This window comes from Anabrus simplex, chromosome 14 (assembly GCF_040414725.1).
Source record: "Anabrus simplex isolate iqAnaSimp1 chromosome 14, ASM4041472v1, whole genome shotgun sequence".
Classification (NCBI taxonomy): domain Eukaryota; kingdom Metazoa; phylum Arthropoda; class Insecta; order Orthoptera; family Tettigoniidae; genus Anabrus; species Anabrus simplex.
The window spans coordinates 23,504,397-23,523,001 of record NC_090278.1 but is presented as its reverse complement, the minus strand read 5'-3'; the positions used below and the strand labels follow the sequence as shown (position 1 = coordinate 23,523,001).

Below are 18,605 nucleotides of genomic sequence, written 5' to 3'. Positions count from 1 at the left end.
ACTGTTTTAAGAGCATTATGTAGGGTGTTTCAGATCCTTGTGCATCTTTCTTTCTTTAATCCTTCATGTAGTTAACGAAATAGCATTGGAAATGTAGAGCTGTTTCTTGGAACTTCAGTGCGGCTGTCAACATGGTGCAGCACATGCAGTTGCTAACGGATAATGATATTTGCGATGAATTATGCAGTCCAGATATATATATATATATATATTCGTGTACGGCCATTAGAGACCACGTTAGATAACAATTACATGTTTCTGGAAGCCTTCCTCACAGCCCAGAACTTCAGCATCCTCTCTCTGGCAGCCTGTCTTCTTTCGTCCGTCCACCCACGGTTAAGTTTTGGTTCGTCATGGAATCCCTGAAATCTGTCGATCACTGACCTAAACTTTGTTCGGTTTGAGATGTCTTCCGAATTTAGTCCCACCTGTCTGAGATCCTTTCTTACCTCCCTGAACCATTTGTCCGAGACTTTAGGTCTGCTGTCTAGTATTGTGAAAATCCTTTTCGTTAGTCTCTTCTCATCCATGCAGTCCAGATATTAGATGTACGAAGAGAAAATGAATTGGATATTTCTTGTGATGTGAGTGATTTGGAAAGTGTTTTTGATCCTTCTGCATCAGATCGTGGACTACAATCTTGTGTTTTGGAATGCAGCAGTGACTCATACAGTATACAGCAGATGAAGATGTAAATATAGATAATAGACATAGATACTGTGAGCAATTTCTGAAAAGATAATCTAGTTCAAAATGTAGATCCACTTGAAGGTATAGCAGGTCTGACGTACACTCCTTCCAATGTTAGTGAAGTTATTGATCACATATTTGGAGATGACATTTTTACCCTATTTGTACGTCAGTCAAACCTTTACCATAGACAAACTTCCAATCTCTTTGAATTATCCCCTAAATTGCTAAAATTGCTTGATATAACTATTGATGATATGAAAAAATTTCCTTTCTGTTTTTATTGTAATGGGGCAAATTAGGAAGTACTAACCCTCCCTCTGAAACCTCAGTTTTTGAGAATATTGAGAGCTGAAACAGCTGGTAGCAAATTTGGAACTGCTGGGACAATGATGCTATTGGAAATAGTGACGACAGGCTTTAAAAAGCAGTGATTCCCTGGAGAGGTCGCTTCAGATTTCAGTCATATGGTCCAGGTAAATTGACCAAGCATGGATTACTGATTTGCATGGTGTGCAAAGCAAAAACATGTAATATTTGCAACCTAGAAATATACACCACAAGTGGCACAAAACTTGATGACACCTATCACTTTTACCACCGAACCTGCATTGTGTCATCATGTCTATCAGGACAACTATTATAATAGTGTCTGAGGAGCAGAAAAGTTCTTATGATGTGAAACAAGAATATGTGGTATTGTACAGTCAGGTCCAACAGAGGTCTTCTAGCACCTTTTCAGATGCTGGGAAGAAACTGAAGAAAACAGAAAGCATATTCTTCTTCAAACTTGGAAAGATAAACATGAGGTACAAATGATTTCTATCACTTGTGCAGCAGACATCAGAACAGCTAACACTAAACAGACAGAAAGCCACAACAGCTGCTGCTAGACCCCTCCAATGACAGTGTACGTTGATGATATATCTTAGACTTTGGGGAAGCTCTTCCATTCAAGGTTATAAATTTCATTATTGGTTCCTTATTGAATTAAGATTACATATAATTTACGAAGTTTATTCCACCTACTCGATACTGTACAATAATTGCAATGTCTAAGCCCTTAGTTACACTCTTCCAGTCAAGTTGTTCACATTGCATGCAAGGTTCTATTGGTTCTAACTTGGATTGGGAATTTTCCTCACACCACAGCAAAAATCCATTATATTATAAGAATGTTGCATGGTTTTATCCACATTTAGCGGTATCAGAAATATTGGACCTCAAGCAAGACAGACACCCTCTGCGCCAGTGTTCAACTTTCATTTCTCTACCTGAAGATGCACATGGAATTTTAGAACTTAATAGAAGCATCTGGACTTTGCATTTAACCAGCATATTACATTTTTAAAGTGCAATTTTAGAGTATTCATTAACAAGGGCATATTTTAATCATCATTGTAAACAATTGTAAGATACTATTCTCACAGTCTAATTGTAATTGACGTAAATCCTAAAAATTTTATTTTCATTGATCAGTATAACATTATTTTATCTATAATATTTCATCAATCCACCATTTTATATGTACATTATTGCATCACATACACAGTTCATTCTTTTAAATTTTATTTCCACAATGTAATTCTGTCTTAGGACTTCGTCAAATCTATAAGTGTATCTTAATTAGGCTGATGATGACTCATATAGGGTCGCAACTAGTCCCTTGATAACGTATTGTAATGTATTTATAGACATTGCAATTATTGTACAGTATTGAGTAGGTAGAATAAACTTTGTAAATTATATGTAAGCTCTTCCATAACATCAAAAAGAAAGCAATCAGCTTCAGAGGGTCCCTTAATTCATTCAACGCCAAATGTTATTTAACGCCGTGTCTTGTCCGCCAAACCCGTGTATATACGTTTTGGTGCAGTGTGTACTTCACCAATCTCATATATGAACGGGATATAGTGTCATGCTTTGAAATTCCTTGGAAATAATGCTCAAAGAAGTTATGTACAACAGATATACCATTCCATTTCATGAGTTTTGAAAGTGATCTGATTAGAACGAATAGAAATTAATAGTGTGACGACTCCCTCTGAATTACATGTTAACAGACACGGTGTACATGTTCCCTGCCGCCGATAAAAGTCCAAGTACGCGGGCTTTTTGTTGGCTTAATGTGGAAGTGTGTTAACAGTTTGTGGTCTTTTCCGGTAGTTTTATATGTTCTCCAGTTTTATACATGCAAAATATCTGGTGTCAACTTTTTGTGAACTGAAAAGTGAAAAAGATTAAGCATTTGAGAAGTAGGTCGTATACTTTGGCATATGCAACAATTTACTAACGCATGTGAATTTGCCTACAACTTGCTATGTCCCGGGTTGCAAGTTGGGTTACGATAAACATTCGAATGAAAAACGGCATTTTTTTCACACCCTAAAGATCCTGCTCTATTCTCAAAGTGATCGAGGGCTATCCCACATCAAGGTCTGCCTTTAAGTGATAGTACCCTTAACATCATTTTTCAGTCAGATGAGAGCCATGGCAAAAGCTGTGTCAATGAGAATGCCAAAATCATAAGTATAGCTAAGGAAAAAAATAACAGCAAACTTACCTATGATCAGCCACTATTATCAAGTTGGGAAGATGAACAAATAGTTCCTTTCACCAGTTCAAAAATGAATGTTATTCATCACTTCTCTGGGGATATTGTTAAACATGCAAGCTAAATGACAGATTTTACAGCACGTATTGGTTTTCTGCAAAACATTACAGAAGAGTCCAGCTCCATGGCTAAATGGTTAGCCTGCTGGCCTTTGGTCACAGGGGTCCCAGGTTCGATTCCCGGCAGGAAGTTAACCAGAATTGGTTAATTTTGCTGGCACGGGGGCTGGATGTATGCGTCGTCTTTTCATCCTCATCACAACATGCAGGTCACCTACAGGAGTCAAATCAAAATAACCTGCATCTGGCGAGCCAACTTGTCCTCGGACATTCCCGGCACTAAAAGCCATACGCCATTTTATTTAATACAGAGGAGGCAAAAGGCAGTCCATTTTCAGTCCAACAAGTCTACCAGAATTTAGTAACTCACCCAACTATCGCATTTACCCATCAAATTAATTATTTATGTTTTCTCGTGTAGAGGAAGTTGTGGGAAATTTTAGTGTACAAGAAGCATTATGGGGAGAAATATTTCAAGAATGCCTGGATAGTTTACCTCCAATTACTGTTTCTCATGGACTTGGTTGCTGTACTGAATATTGCTCAGGACTTGGTACCAAAATTAATTTTCCATTACAATAAGATGCCAATATTATTTCAGAATAAAAGAAGTAAGGAAAGAAATGTAAGCTCTTATGACCGCAAAACATACCCGAAAAATGTCAAAGGTGTCCAGTTAAGTTAACTGACTGATGGGGTGAAGTGCTGGCAAGATTCATTAAGCTAAGCATGTTAATGTATTTTTTAAGTAGTTATATAAGGAATTTAATGTGTATGCCATACCGGTTCGTAACAATCATGTGGGTGCCTGCAGAGTTATAACATGTTTTTATTACGTAGCACTCATGGGCCGGGGGCAAGGTGGGAATGCCAACCCCCCCCCCCCCCCCCCCAAGCTCTCCGGGAAAGGAAAAAATCTAATATTGCCAGGTGTTTTTCTTTAAAGAAAATGATTAAAAATCAGTATTAGATAGAAGTGGTAGGGGATACCATGTGGAATTCTACCGTGGAATACAAGTCGCCATTCATCTTCCGAAATATTAAAATTACTACATACTAGCCCCCCCTGCGAACTCTATCCTATGGGCGCCCATGGTAGTACGTACACTAACAGTTGAACATGAGTTTTTAAGGTTATAATTGATAATTGCAACTGAGTTTGATTTTGGGGTCAATTCATGAAAGATCACTTAGCTCTACTGACACATACACATTTGAGATATTCATTAAGATACTGACGAACCAATTTCAGAAGTAATATCATTAAATCATTACTAAATGCAAAATATTTCCTACGTATTTTTTACTTCGAAACAAGGAACACTATAACGAAACACAGATCGCACATAAACAGTCATGGGTCAGTAAACAGAATACAAAGTCCTGAAACTGAAACATCACAATTAACACACGGTTTTAAATCATTTATTTAAACGATAAACTCCTAATTAAGTCACATCAGATCTCATTTAGATTCATATGTTCGGAGACAGCTGATCACCTTTTATCTACACCAACGCCGCGTAGTGTAGGAACATATCAACCAGCATAAGTCGTCACACTATTCATTTCTATTCATCCTGATGTGATGTTATTTCAGCTTCGTTGGAGTGGAACATCTTTCCCGTTAATGCGTAGCTTTTGTGGCATCTTGAAGTATACATTCAACACTTCTTGACGAAGAAATTGAATGTTTCCTTATAAACAATAATTCTGTAGAGTTATATTTTGATAATGAAGATAGAAAATACATAGGGGGCAATACTGAACTACAAGAAAGTGCGGGACAAGGTAGTAATGATGAATCTCCTGCGTAATTGTCATCACCTCCTCAGATAAATTCTTTTTTCTCCAAATGTTAATGATTTTGATAATACCAGTTCTTGGATCAACAGTTTTATATTATCATCGAAACCGACTTTCAGTCTGTTAAGTCGTGTTATGTACATTTAGTACATGTTGGAGAGATGTTAAGTACAGAACAAAAATGGCCAACTGGACACCAGTGGGATCCGAACCCACAACCTCCCGATTTCGTGTTGGTTGCTCTACCAATTGAGCTATGGTGGCGTAGGCCATCTTTGTTCTGTTGGAAAGGATCTAAGCTACAGGTCTGGCACTACTGCCGTCACACTGTGGATTGCGTTTTAAGTCAGTGAATATTGAATTTTCACGACCGCTTTGTAATGGAAACCGACTTTCAACCTATTAGGTCGTGTTACGTACATTTATAGCAACCGACGCAAAATCGGGAGGTTGTGTGTTCGGATCCCACTGGTGTCCGGTTGGCCATTTTTGTTCTGTACTTAACATCTCTTCAACACGTACTAAATGTACGTAACACGACCTAATAGGTTGAAAGTCGGTTTCGATTACAATGCGGTCGTGAAAATTCAATATTCATCAATTTTATATTATATTTCAATAATATTTTATATTATATTTCAATAATAATATCACTGAGCGGAGTAGCCGTGCATGTTAACATGCTATGGCTATGGAGCCAAGCTCTGCATTTGTCAGGGGAGTGGGTTCGAACCCCACCGTCAGCTGTTCTAAGATTCTTTTTTAGTTTCCCTTTTGCACTCCCACGCAAATGCCGGGACAGTTCCTGTTCATAAGCCACAGCTGATTCCTTCCATTTCCTTACCAAGTTTTATTCACAATCATTCACTTCATATTCATTATCTTCTCAACTGAGGTTGGCATCAAGAAGGGCATCCAGCCGTAAACATGCTGTAAAATGTAACCTCACTTCATCCCCGGCACCGTATTGGGCTGCGGGGCTAAGGGGACATTACTTGTTCCATAACAATAACAATTTATCTGTAAAACTGCTTCTTCCTTTAACCCATTGCCATACTTCGACGGAACCTTCCGTCCTGCGATCACAAGGTGGTAGCATACTTTGACTCTATCCTATGGGCGCCCATGGTAATACGTACACTAACAGTTGAACATACTTTGACGGACACTTCCATCCTGGTGCATGGAACATTTATAAGTTCATTATCGCAATTAGCTGGTCAGAGAGATTTATTTCTGTTTGTTTTGCAGCCTACCCAATTGACGTCAGATGATACCTGAAGCTATTTTCTTTGTGCAAATAGTAACTCTGAGCTGAAATATGGAAAATAAAAAGCACCTCAGTTTGCCGCTATTTATGAACAATCATGGCAGCATCCAAGTGCAGCATGGATGAGGTTATTCCTAACTGGCTTGAAAATAGTGATGTTGAAAGTGGAAATGACACTCTGGAGAGTGAAAATACGTCTTCTTCTTCAACTGACAGTGATGAAAGTGATTCTGACAGTTCTGAGGTGATAGTGCCAATCAAAACTATGGCACAAAACCAGAATGCAACAAGAACGGGTGAGAACTCTAGTAATGATACTTGGAACTGGGATCGTGTTGACAATAAGCCTGTTTCTGTAACGTGTAAACCAGTTTCTGAAATTCATTCAATAGTGAGGAGGAGGTTGGGGAATAATCCAAAAGAAATTGACGTAGTGAATGAATTTCTAACCCCACAGTTCTGAGATCACGTTACAGTGGAGACCAATCCCTATGCCTCCACATTTCTTGCTAATTTATCTGCTCCTCTTGAAACCAGTAATACTTACCAACAAAAACATTAGTTTCCAGTTACTGTAGACAAACTAAAAGCTCACTTTGCTCTGTGTATTATATCACAGACAAAGAAGCCTACAATGCAAGATAACTGGTCAAAACGTAGAGTAATAGAAACTCTCATATTTAGTGAAACCATGTCATTCAAACGCTTTGTTTCTATAAATAAATTCTTGCATTTTAGTACGGACTCCTTCGAATCAAAGCATGACAAGCTAAGATTTACTTTTGGACAGATTCAAGTTTGTGTATACTCCAGGAGAAATTATTTACATTGGTGAGTCAGTGATGAAATTCAAAGGTATACTGTCATTCGTTCAATATAATCCATCCAAGAGAGCAAGATTCGGTATCAAGTTGTACAAAGTTTGTTCTTCAGAGAACGACTATTGCTGGAATTTCAAAATACATACTGGGAAGGATTATGAGGGAGATCTCCCTACAATGATTTATCAGTTAGTGAGAGGATTGTTATTGATATGTGTAAGGTTCTTCTGGGTGTCTGGAGAACTTTGTACATGCATAACTGGTACAGTTCACCGTCTTTGTACAAGATTCTCCTGGAACACAACACACATGCTATTGGCACCGTTAGGGCAAACAGGAAACGTATGCCTCCTAAGTTCAAGGAAACGCAGCTGAAGAAGGGTGAACTTACTTTCGCTCCAGTGAACAAAATCCTAGCTGCAAAATGGATTGACAAAAAGGCTGTAGACTTTTTGCCAGCTCAGCACGATAAACCAGATTTTGTTACAGTCCAATCAAAACGAGAGAGAAGAAGCTGAAACCCAACCTGGCGGTCAAATATAATGGTGGAATGGGTGGGGTCGACTCTCATGATCAGCGACTGGAGTCTTTCCCACTCATGAGGAAGTATGTGAAAGGCTATAAAAAGATGTACTTCTACCTCCTTGATATGGCATTATTGAATTCCTTTCTCATTTGGGAAATTCTCAACCCAACAATGAAGAATAAACACTTCACAGCATTCCGCATCAGTGTTGTTGAACAGTACTTGGAAGGTGCTCATATACCGCAATACCCCAGCAGAGGCCATCCCCACACTGGTACCACCCCATTGAGACTTCAGAGTCAACATTCTGGACACTTTCCATCCAAAATTGCTCCTACAGAGAAGAAATTAGTGCCATCCAAGCGATGCAAGGTGTGTTGCGCTCAGGGTTTACGGAAGGAAACCTCTTTTCAATGCATCAAATGCATGGTTTCCCTCCATGTTGATACCTGTTTCTTGGTGTACCATACCATACAAAAACTAACTTCTCCATGATAAAACTTGAAAAAGTTATAGTGTGTGTCTTCAAGTTTCCTTATGTGATTAGTCAAATTTATGTTAAAGTGACTAAAAAATAAATGGTATGTAAGGGAATATTTCCTTTCACAAGTAATGGTAGGCCAAAGGGTTAAAAAAACCCCGCCCAGAGGGTTCGGCTAGTCATCAAAATTCGGCAGTGAAAAGATTGATGAACAAAAGTTCAACAGGCCCTATTTCACAAAGTAAATCAAACGACAACACTCACTTCTAAAAAGAAGAGCAGCTGAAGAGAACTTTTTTTTTTTTCAATTAAGACGTAACATCAACACGAAAAAGTTCTTTTCAAAAACAATTTTTAAAATAAACAACTAAAAATGACACCTCACATATGAACACAAGTGCAATATACTAACAATTTTTTAACATCTATTTAAGGGAATAAGAAATTATTTTAAATTAAGTTAGAACATATATAGGTCCATCTTCCATTACCATTTCAGCCCCCAGCCCCCCTACAACCCTCCCCACCTATTTTATTTATTTTTATCTTTTTATATAAGTTTTGTTTTAAGCATAACAAAGGTACTATTTTAACTCCTTGCCATCCCTAATGCTCCAGAGGGCTTGAATATAGTCACCCGCCTGCTGTGCTGAACGCTCCAAAGTGCTCGTCCTACCCACGTTCATTAGAAGTTAAAAAATGAAAACCTACAACCTGTTTTCCAGTCATTGACCGGGTCAGGGATGGAATGAATGAATCAGATATAGGCTATTAGTACGATGGGGTCGCCACTCCCAAAGTGATTTAGTAATGAGTGATAAATGCTATGAAATGACAATGGAGAGTTGCTGGAATGAAAGATGACAGGGAAAACCGGAGTACCCAGAGAAAAACCTGTCCCGCCTCCGCTTTGTCCAGCACAAATCTCACATGGAGTGACTGGGATTTGAACCACGGTATCCAGCGGTGAGAGGCCGACGCGCTGCCATCTGAGCCACAGTCATTAGAAGTGTGTTGACAGAAATATTGAAGGGTCTTGTGAAACCATACTGTATTCTCTTGATTCAGCAAGCTGTCAGGAGCTTGTTGACAGCATTTTCTGTGTATATTTCCCAAGAAGACCTACTTTATAAACATTGTCTTTAGTTAGAGATTATTCTTGTTCAAGTTCACACCATGTCGTCTAATCGCGGAGTTGTGTCGAAAGGTTCTTATGCTGTCAACAAATTCAGATTCTATGAATGATTGTACACTGAAATGAAAAACCAGTAAATGCAATGAAGAAATAGAAATTGCGTGTCCTCGTGCCGTCATAACTTACACAAAACATGGGTGGCGTGGACATCAGTGATCAGAAAAGAGAATAGTATGGGGTTTGGTGATCATCTAAAAAGTGGTGGAGATTTATTTTTCATTTTGTGATCAGCGTGTGTGTTACGAACAGTTTCATTCTTTATGATGTGAGTAACTGACCAGCTCTCACAGCTCATGGAAACAGACAGCTGAACTTCTGGCGCAACTTGGTGCAACACGTCTCGCAAACGTACGGGCAGGAAAATAATTTTACCCATCGGCTGTCCATCCCTAAATTATTTAATTCTCTTATGAAGATACCTGGTCGTGCCAAAGTGTGTGCTTGTTGTTTACACATTAAAACTAGGGCAGCTTCTGGAAGAGGTAAACAAACAACATTCAAATGTAAGCAGTGCTCTCTACCACTGTGCAGAATGGGGTGCTTTTAGAAATACCATCAGGAGCGAAAATTGGATATTCAAAATTAGGGTGAGTTTACATTTATATGCACTAATCATTTAGGAACGAATTGCAAAATAAATTACATTTATATCTTTTTTCGTATGACTTCTAGCTATTTACTTTTAAAGGGTGGTATTTATGCTGCTGTGCCTAATGGGATTTAAAGGACTCTGTCAGAAAACACGCTAATTATGACCGGGCATCCGCCTTTAAATGTGGAACGGCAAAGGCTTAAGATGTTTTTTTTTAAGAAGATAATTCTATAATTTCACTTAAGCCATGTAATGCAGCTGAAGGTGTTCCTAAGGAATGAAACATGTTCTAATAATTAATTTGCTTAAAGCAAAACAGTTGGAAGTTTAGTTTTATTGATTTAGTGTCAACAGGAGCAACCGTAAAGAAACCTACTCGCATACTGGAATACAATAAGTGCATAAAAGACATAGACAGAACAGAACACCATACTGAGAAGGCCTATCAAATGATGCAAAAAGCAATGATTTGACTCTAAATTGTGCTCTGATGAATGCATTTGGACTCTGTATCAGAATCTATGGTGAATGATATACACTACAAGAGCTTCGTAATGGCAATAGCGAGTTACTGGGCAGGTTTTGAAGCACAGGAAGTAGAAGAGGAGGTGCATGAAGCCCAGCAAACTCCAGTACCTAGAATACCACAACATTATACCTAAAGAAGGCTCTCAGAACACAAATTAAGAGTCATTTGTGGGATCTGGAATGAAGGAATACCCAACAATAATGTGCAGTGCCCATCAGACGAGGAAGGAGACAAGATAGGTCTGCTATTCCTGCAAGGTCCCTTTGCATAAAGGGTACTGCTTTGAAAGATATCACAGCATACAGAACTACTGAGCAACCTTCCGAGTTGGAGGTGAAGAGCTCTCAAGTATTCACAATACGTAGGTGGTTTGAAAAGTTCTCGGAATGTACTAGAATTAAGTATCTTACCTCAGTGGAACTGCTTTTATTTTTCAATTTAGTCTCCCTGTAGACTAATGCATTTGGTCCAGCGATGTTCCAATGCCTTGATCCCATCTCGAAAGTGAGATTCCTCCAGGCCTGCAAAATACCTCTCCAATTCGGCTGTCAGTTCTTCCTTTGTAGAAAATTTCCATCCACCGAGGAAAATTTTCAGCTTGGGGAATAGGTGAAAGTCTGATGGTGCCAAATCAGGTGAATAAGGTGGATGTGGCAACAATTTGTACCCCAGTTCATGAAGTTTTGCCATGGCAATAACACTTGTGTGTGGCGGAGCGTTGTCCTGATGAAAGATGACATTTTTCCTTGCCAAACCAGGCCTTGTTTCGCGTATCTTTTCCTGTAGTTGATCTAGGAGGTTTGCATAGTATTGCCCCGTAATTGTTTGGCCAGTAGGAAGATAATCTATCAGCAGAATGCCTTTTGCATCCCAGAAATCTGAGGCCATGACCTTTCCGGCCGAACGCACTGCCTTTGCTTTCTTTGGTGGTAGTGAATAAGCATGTTTCCACTGCTTTGACTGGTGTTTTGTCTCTGGGGTATAGTAGTAGACCCAAGTTTCATCTGTAGTCACAAACCGGCGCAAAAAATCTTGTTGGTTGCACTGAAAACGGGCCAGACTTTGTTCGAATATTCCCAATCTGGTGCGTTTATTGTCCAATGTCAAGAGCCGCGGCACCCATCTTGCGGATAATTTTTTCATACCCAATTCTTTGGTTAAAATATAATATACCTGTTCAGAAGACATCCCTACAGCTTCAGCAATCTCCCGCACTTTCAGTCGACGATCCTCCATGACCATTTTATGCACTTTTGCGATAAATTCTGGTGTCATAACACTTTTTGGCCATCCACTACGCGGATCATCATCCAAGCTCTCCCGACCAAATTTAAATTCGCTGGTCCACTTGGCAACAGTTGAAAATGAAGGAGCAGAGTCCCCCAGTGTGTTCTGAAAGTCAGCATGAATTTCCTTTGCTTTCATACCTTTCTTTACAAAGTATTTAATCACTGCTCGAATCTTGGTTTTTTCCATTGTCACAAATCACTACACGGGAACAACAACAAAGAGTCGTCACTACCACACTGCTGCAGCTAGAGCACTGACGCGCCACGTGTTCACTCACAAAGGATGTGTGATTATTGCGCGGGAACCTCGTTGCTCTAGCACTGACATCTAGCGGTGATTCCGAGAACTTTTCAAACCGTCCTCGTACTTCAGCTTCAGATTACTCATTTAATGGAATAAACAAGTCTCATGTACAGAGTGGAAGGAAAGTAACTAAGCATTGTAAAAGGACATATGAATTCTACACTTGATATTAACTAGTACATAAGGCTGTCCGCAACAGTCAAAATTACTACTATAAAGCAATTGAAATTTCTAAATAGACTATTAATATACCTTATGAACAGTTTTACTACATTGTTTTATTACCACATTCAGACTTTTATGTTCAAAGCATCAGACCAATTTTATGCACAATACTCGCTCATCAAACTACTACGCTTTTATATGTCACATCACATCATCATATTTTACTCATTTTCTTCTAGCATTTAAGGAGAAAAGCAGTCCATCATTTGTATTTAGCCATGCAAGAGTTATTTATGTAATTTTTATGATATGTACTTTGCCCATTTGTGATTTTTGTAGCTGATGATGACGCAATAAGCGTCGAAACCGGTTCTAATAATATAATAAATAATATGTTGTGAACATCTTATACAACACATTTTGTATTGAAAAGGTTGCACGTTCCTTAATTCTAATTGTAAAAGTACCGAGCTCGATAGCTGCAGTCGCTTAAGTGCGGCCAGTATCCAGTATTCGGGAGATAGTAGGTTCGAACGTCACTGTCGGCAGCCCTGAAAATGGTTTTCCGTGGTTTCCCATTTTCACACCTTGTACCTTAATTAAGGCCACGGCTGCTTCCTTCCCACTCCTAGCCCTTCTCTGTCCCATCGTCGCTGTAAGACATTTCTGTGTCGGTGCGATGTAAAGCAACTAGCAAAAAAAAAAAAAAAAAGAAGAAGTAGAAATGAATAAAAGTTACACTTTCCAGGTTTTATACACATTTGAATGAAATAAAACAGGTATTGTAGTAGGCTACAGTATTTTCTTACAAACCATATTGAGTGCAGTTGTAGCTCGGAGTTGTACTTTTGACGTCTATGGATCTATGTACTTGTGAGAAAGCTACATACAACTGTCGAAAACCAATCGCCATCAACAGCATCATACGCCCTCCCTCCATATGAGTATAGTGGGGAATTTGCGATTTAATTCAGGCTTTTGGCATGAATTCTAGTGATTAGAAATTATATAACACCTTATCCCGAACACTGCCAGCCAACATTCTAATATTTTCAATGAACCGCCTAGCCACGGTGGACAGCTCTATCTCTTGCTTATCGATAAACCCCAGAATGAAAAAAACATGGATTAATTCATTTCACTGAACAGCTCAAGTATGATGGTCACTACTGCATTGTTCTTGTAACCCATAACTGGTCTCTCAAACGTTCCTGTTTTTTCAATATGTCTGTGGAAGGCAACAGAAGTCAGGATGTACTTAGTTCGAAATCAATCCGTTAGATGTAGCTCTGTACCTACGTCGTCATGGCGAATATGTTACAATGACTTCAGTGATAAAAACATATTTTTCTTTTTAAAAGTAGAAAAGTCTTGGTTCTGAGGGGTTCATTGTATTTTTCTTGTAAAGAAGACATAACCAAACTATTACTGATACCAATTTCAGCTGTTGAAACATTCTCGTTTTCTCAATATCGCTGTGAATGACAGACGGAATAGGAATTTTATATATATTGTTGCCTAGGAATATGGATGCATAGCTCAAAATTCAATGTAGGCACTTGTGGCATCTACCAATTTCCTCAAACAGCTGTGAATGGAATCCACAGTCTTCTGGAGGAAGTCATGTTGGACATTCGTTGGTGGCAGTGTCCCAGATTCATGCATCCAGTTATTCCAGTGTACAAGGTTTCTTTTGGCAGACTTAATTCTTTGCCCATCCCAACAGGAAAAAATCACAGGGTATGAATCCCAGACTTCTTGCAGACCGTTTGTGAGATTTGTGTTGCCATGCCCAACGTCCTGGAAACTTCTCATTTAACCACATATGCATAGCATTCGAAAAATATGGAAATACACCATCCTGCATGAAAATAATGTCCTTGATGTTTCCCCATCCAGACACCATACGTACTCTTCAGACATCTCACGGTACCACGTTCGTGGCGTCACGCACGAGATATGGCCCAATGGGATTTTTTAGCTTTAATTCTGCAACACATGGTGACTTTTAGATGATTTTGCGTCCTTTGCTCTGCCATAGAGGAATCATGTTCTGCCCAGTCCAGTGACACTTGTGATGATTGACAAAACCTCCCACATGGAATACAGCCTCGTCATTTCAGGGAATACTTTGAAACAGTTCTGGCCATTCCTCATGCCTGCCCAGCATCCACACTCCATACTCCATTCTGTGGTTGCAGTCTTCTGGTGTCAGCTTCTTCTGCATGGGTGGAAATGTAATTCTTCCTTTAACACTAGAACAGCCAGAGCGGTCATTTTGACCGTTAGCGAATTTCAAGGTATTTCCACGCTCGTACTTTTTAATGCACGAAGTTGTGCTTTTGTGACTTTTAATCTTTTAGAGTTATGTACATTTATGCCAAAAATTACATCCGTAGTTGATAAGGGAACACCGATATTGTCCCTTATATAACTTGCATAAATTGCTTGTCAAGTGCCTAAATAGGCTTGTAAACAAATTGAGACTCTTATTTTCATCATTTTTCATAAAGGAATTGAGTAGCAAGTCCGTCAAAATATTTCATTGTTACCTATTAGAAGTGAAAGAATATGAACAATTATTAATACTTAACAATGGATTGATCTGTATACAATACATCCCAATTGTTAACTATGTTGCTTTAAAATTAATAATTGAACATTCGCATGTTTCCCAGATCCTGGATGCTAGATATATGTCAGTAAGTGGCAGCGGTCAAAATGACCGCCTGTGGCCTTTATAGGTATGAGGAAAGTTCGGCCGTTCTAGTGTTAATGCCTTCCATGCCATGCATCAGGTGAGTCCATTTTCACGACTTGCCTGATGTGATGATTTAGCAGGGCTGCGACTAAAAATTTCCCTCACATTTGTTATGTTCTCCTCAGTCTAGGATATGGGTGGTTTGTCACTTCTTGCATCCTTAACTGAATCCATGGTCAATAGCTTTGAGTGACAATTCTTTATTGTAAAATCTCGGCAACAGAAGCTAGCTTTTGGGTTAGGGTATGGGCCGTGTGCATTTTGTCACCCAGAATGTGCAATTTGGCTCATCAGTTGTACTTGCACACCTCTCCAAGATGCTGCTTAACTGTGGCAGACTTATTTAAAAGCGATTTAATTGAATTGTATCATGTCAGAAATGACACCGTCCGCCAGCAAATGGGCATTGCACCCATCACTGAGAAGGCACAGGAAAAACGTCCCCAATGGCATGCTCATATCCTGCCTGCTGCACTTGGAACAGTTGCCAATTTCACCCACTCCTTTGAAATGAATGGGCAACGACCACGCAGACGTCCAAAGCAGCACTGGCATGACATAGAGTGCTGATATGAAGACTCTGGACTTAGGACCACATGATGTCCAAGACCATGCAAAATGGCGAGCCAAGATTAGAACAGCGGACCCTGCACCAGCGGGAAAACGCTAGGAAGAAGAAGATGAAGATCTTTCAGGAACAAAACCTGTCCTTTTATTTTAATTAAGTTGTTTCTTTTTTTAGTTATAATTTGTTATATGTTTACTTTTTCAGGTACAGTATTTTCTAAATGTTATTTATTCATTAAATAGTTTTGACTGACTGAAGAACTTGACAGTTATAAATTGACTGTGACAAAACTAAAACAGAAACAGCTTCCAGCATAACATATCACTATGGTAGTACAACGATTTTTATAATAGAGAATTACTTCTCCTTTATCAGGTGAGCAGTCCTTATTTACTAACATAGTGGGATTGTGGAGACAGTCTGCCACTGCTAAGCAGCGTCTTAAAAAGGGTGTGTGAATACCTCTTTTTATCAGAAGTATTTCCAGGACTTTGTTCACCAGTATCTAGCCATGAGATATGTCTTCAGGAATAGTTCTAAGATCAGAGAAAATGTGAGATGCTCTTTCGTCTCCAGTAATATCACACAAAGTTCTTGTTTCCTTGTGTCTGTAGCATATATACTGCAGAGCTTTTCACCATCTTAGAAGCTGAAAGCAATTAAGAAGACAACTACTGTCTGGCAGTCCTCTCTCTGGCCTTCATGGAGAGAGGCTGTAGTTTTGTACAGACTCAGGATAGGTCATGGAAGATCTACGCACTCTCTTCTCCTAAAGAGGGAAGACACCCCATTGTGTTCTTGTGGTCCCGACTTCACCGTGGCCCACATCACCACAGAGTGCGCCAATCTCTCCGGCCTAAGACGGAGCCTCGGCCTGCAGGAGACACTCTAACTGGCACTAGCCGATGATGCGAGTACTGCTGATCGCATCATCCGCTTTATGCGTGAGAGTGGATTAATCAGGAGTGTATCAATTTCAAGTGTTCTGTTACTCAGGGAACTTGCATTCCCTTTTGATTCATTTGTAACCTTTTGGGCTTAATACAATAATTTTTGTTTCATTTTTTTATCTCATTTTAAAATTCCTTCATTGAAGAAATTGTTTTTATTTCAAAATTTATTTTCCACTCAATTTGTTCAGAGAGGATGGTTGGTTACCTGGTTGTACGTGGTCTTAAAATAAAAATCACCATCACCTTTAAAAAAAAGTGCATCAGGCCCATCCCCGATTCCAATGCAACACATATATACTTGGAGAATTACACTACAGTCAAACGGAGCAGTAGTCGAGCGGTCACTGTACTTGTGTTTGAATCTCGACGACGTGAGTTTGAGTATCGTCGCGGCTATGCTTTTTGTACAAAGTATATAAATATATATTTGTACAAGTTCCTTTATGTCACACTGACATGGATAGGTTTTATTGTACCAGTATAGTTGGTCCGTTATCGGGCATTATAAATTTTCCACCTAACTCATTCCTGGTTGCCAGCTTTTAGCCCCAGTGTGCTAAGTTAGGCTCATTAGTTGGTAAATAGCCACCTACAAACTTGCATGGCTAGTGCGTACCGTGGGGACCACTGCGTAGACTACTTGGAGCCACCGACAGTGGCAATGCACTATGAGAGACTTAGCACACTGGGGCGAAATGCCGCAAACCAGGAATGAGTTAGAAGGAAAATTTATAATGTCCAATAACGGATCAACTATATTGGTATTATAAATTTACACATTCAGGACAAATATTTCAGGTTCCCTATGGGAATAAACATCTATATCAACTGATGGCCAGGCAGGCAACAATTTTTGAAAATGAGACAAAACCTCTCATAGTGCATTGGTACTGCCGGTGGCTCCAGTGCAGTGGCCTCCACGGTATGCACTAGCCATGCGTTTTGGTAGGTGTGCTATTTACCAACTGATGAGTCCAACTTAGCACACTGGTTCAAAACGCTGGCAAACAGGAATGAGTTAGCTGGAAAATTTATAATGTCCAATAACAGACCATCTATATTGGTATTATAAATTTACTCATTTAGCAGAAATATTTCAGGTTCCGTATGGGAATCAACATGTATATCATAGGTTTTATTGTCTAGGAAGAACATTTAGGCCTATATTAATTTCAGGTAGAAAATAAAGTGTATTGCAATTTGCATAATATTTTTGCTCCCTTTTTATCTTCACGTTCCGTCAAATAATAATTCATTTTACCGAGCAAGTTGGCCGTGCTATTAGGGGTGCACGGCTGTGAGCTTGCAATTGGGAGATAGTGGGTTCGAGCCCCACTGTCGGCGGCCCTGAAGATAGTTTTCCGTGGTTTCCCATTTTTACACGAGGGAAATGCTGGGACTGTACCTTAATTGAGGCCACAGAGGCTTCCTTCCCACTCCTAGCCCTTTCCTACCCCATTGTCGCCATAAGAACTATCTGGCTTGGTGCAATGTAAAGCCAGTTATTAAAATAAACTTGTACAAAAAAAAGATAGCTGCAACAAGACTCGAACTCACGCCATCGATGTTCACAGACAAGCACGATGTCCACTCAGCCACCGCTCCTGGTTGACTGTGTCATAACTCTCTAAGTATATAATTATGTGTTGCATTGGAATCGGGGATTCATCAATTATTAGGTTGCGGACCCAACATATTTAAGTAAAATTTGTTCGCCTTTTAGTGTTCTATTACCTCCACTTGATTGGAAGCGGATCCTGCGTCATGACATTTGACCTCAATTTTTTTGAAAAAACGAAACCATATTGACCTCAACCCTTCTACACGAGTTACTGTTAAGTGTCCCCCAACAGGTATATTGAAGCTCTATGAAATCTGTTGGATGCAGGGTCTGACCTCTCCTTGTAAGAATGTAGTATCTGTTACTCGTGCCATAACTTCTCATCAGACACAGATAGTATAAACCACACATTATTTTTAAT

General features: G+C 39.4%; 1 protein-coding gene across 2 annotated transcripts in view; it reads left to right on the top strand.

Annotated features, from left to right (window-relative positions):
- The window catches only part of LOC136885427 (zinc finger protein 652), a 90,862-nt gene that overhangs the window by 52,549 nt on the left and 19,708 nt on the right, over positions 1 to 18,605 (top strand). The window lies entirely within an intron of this gene.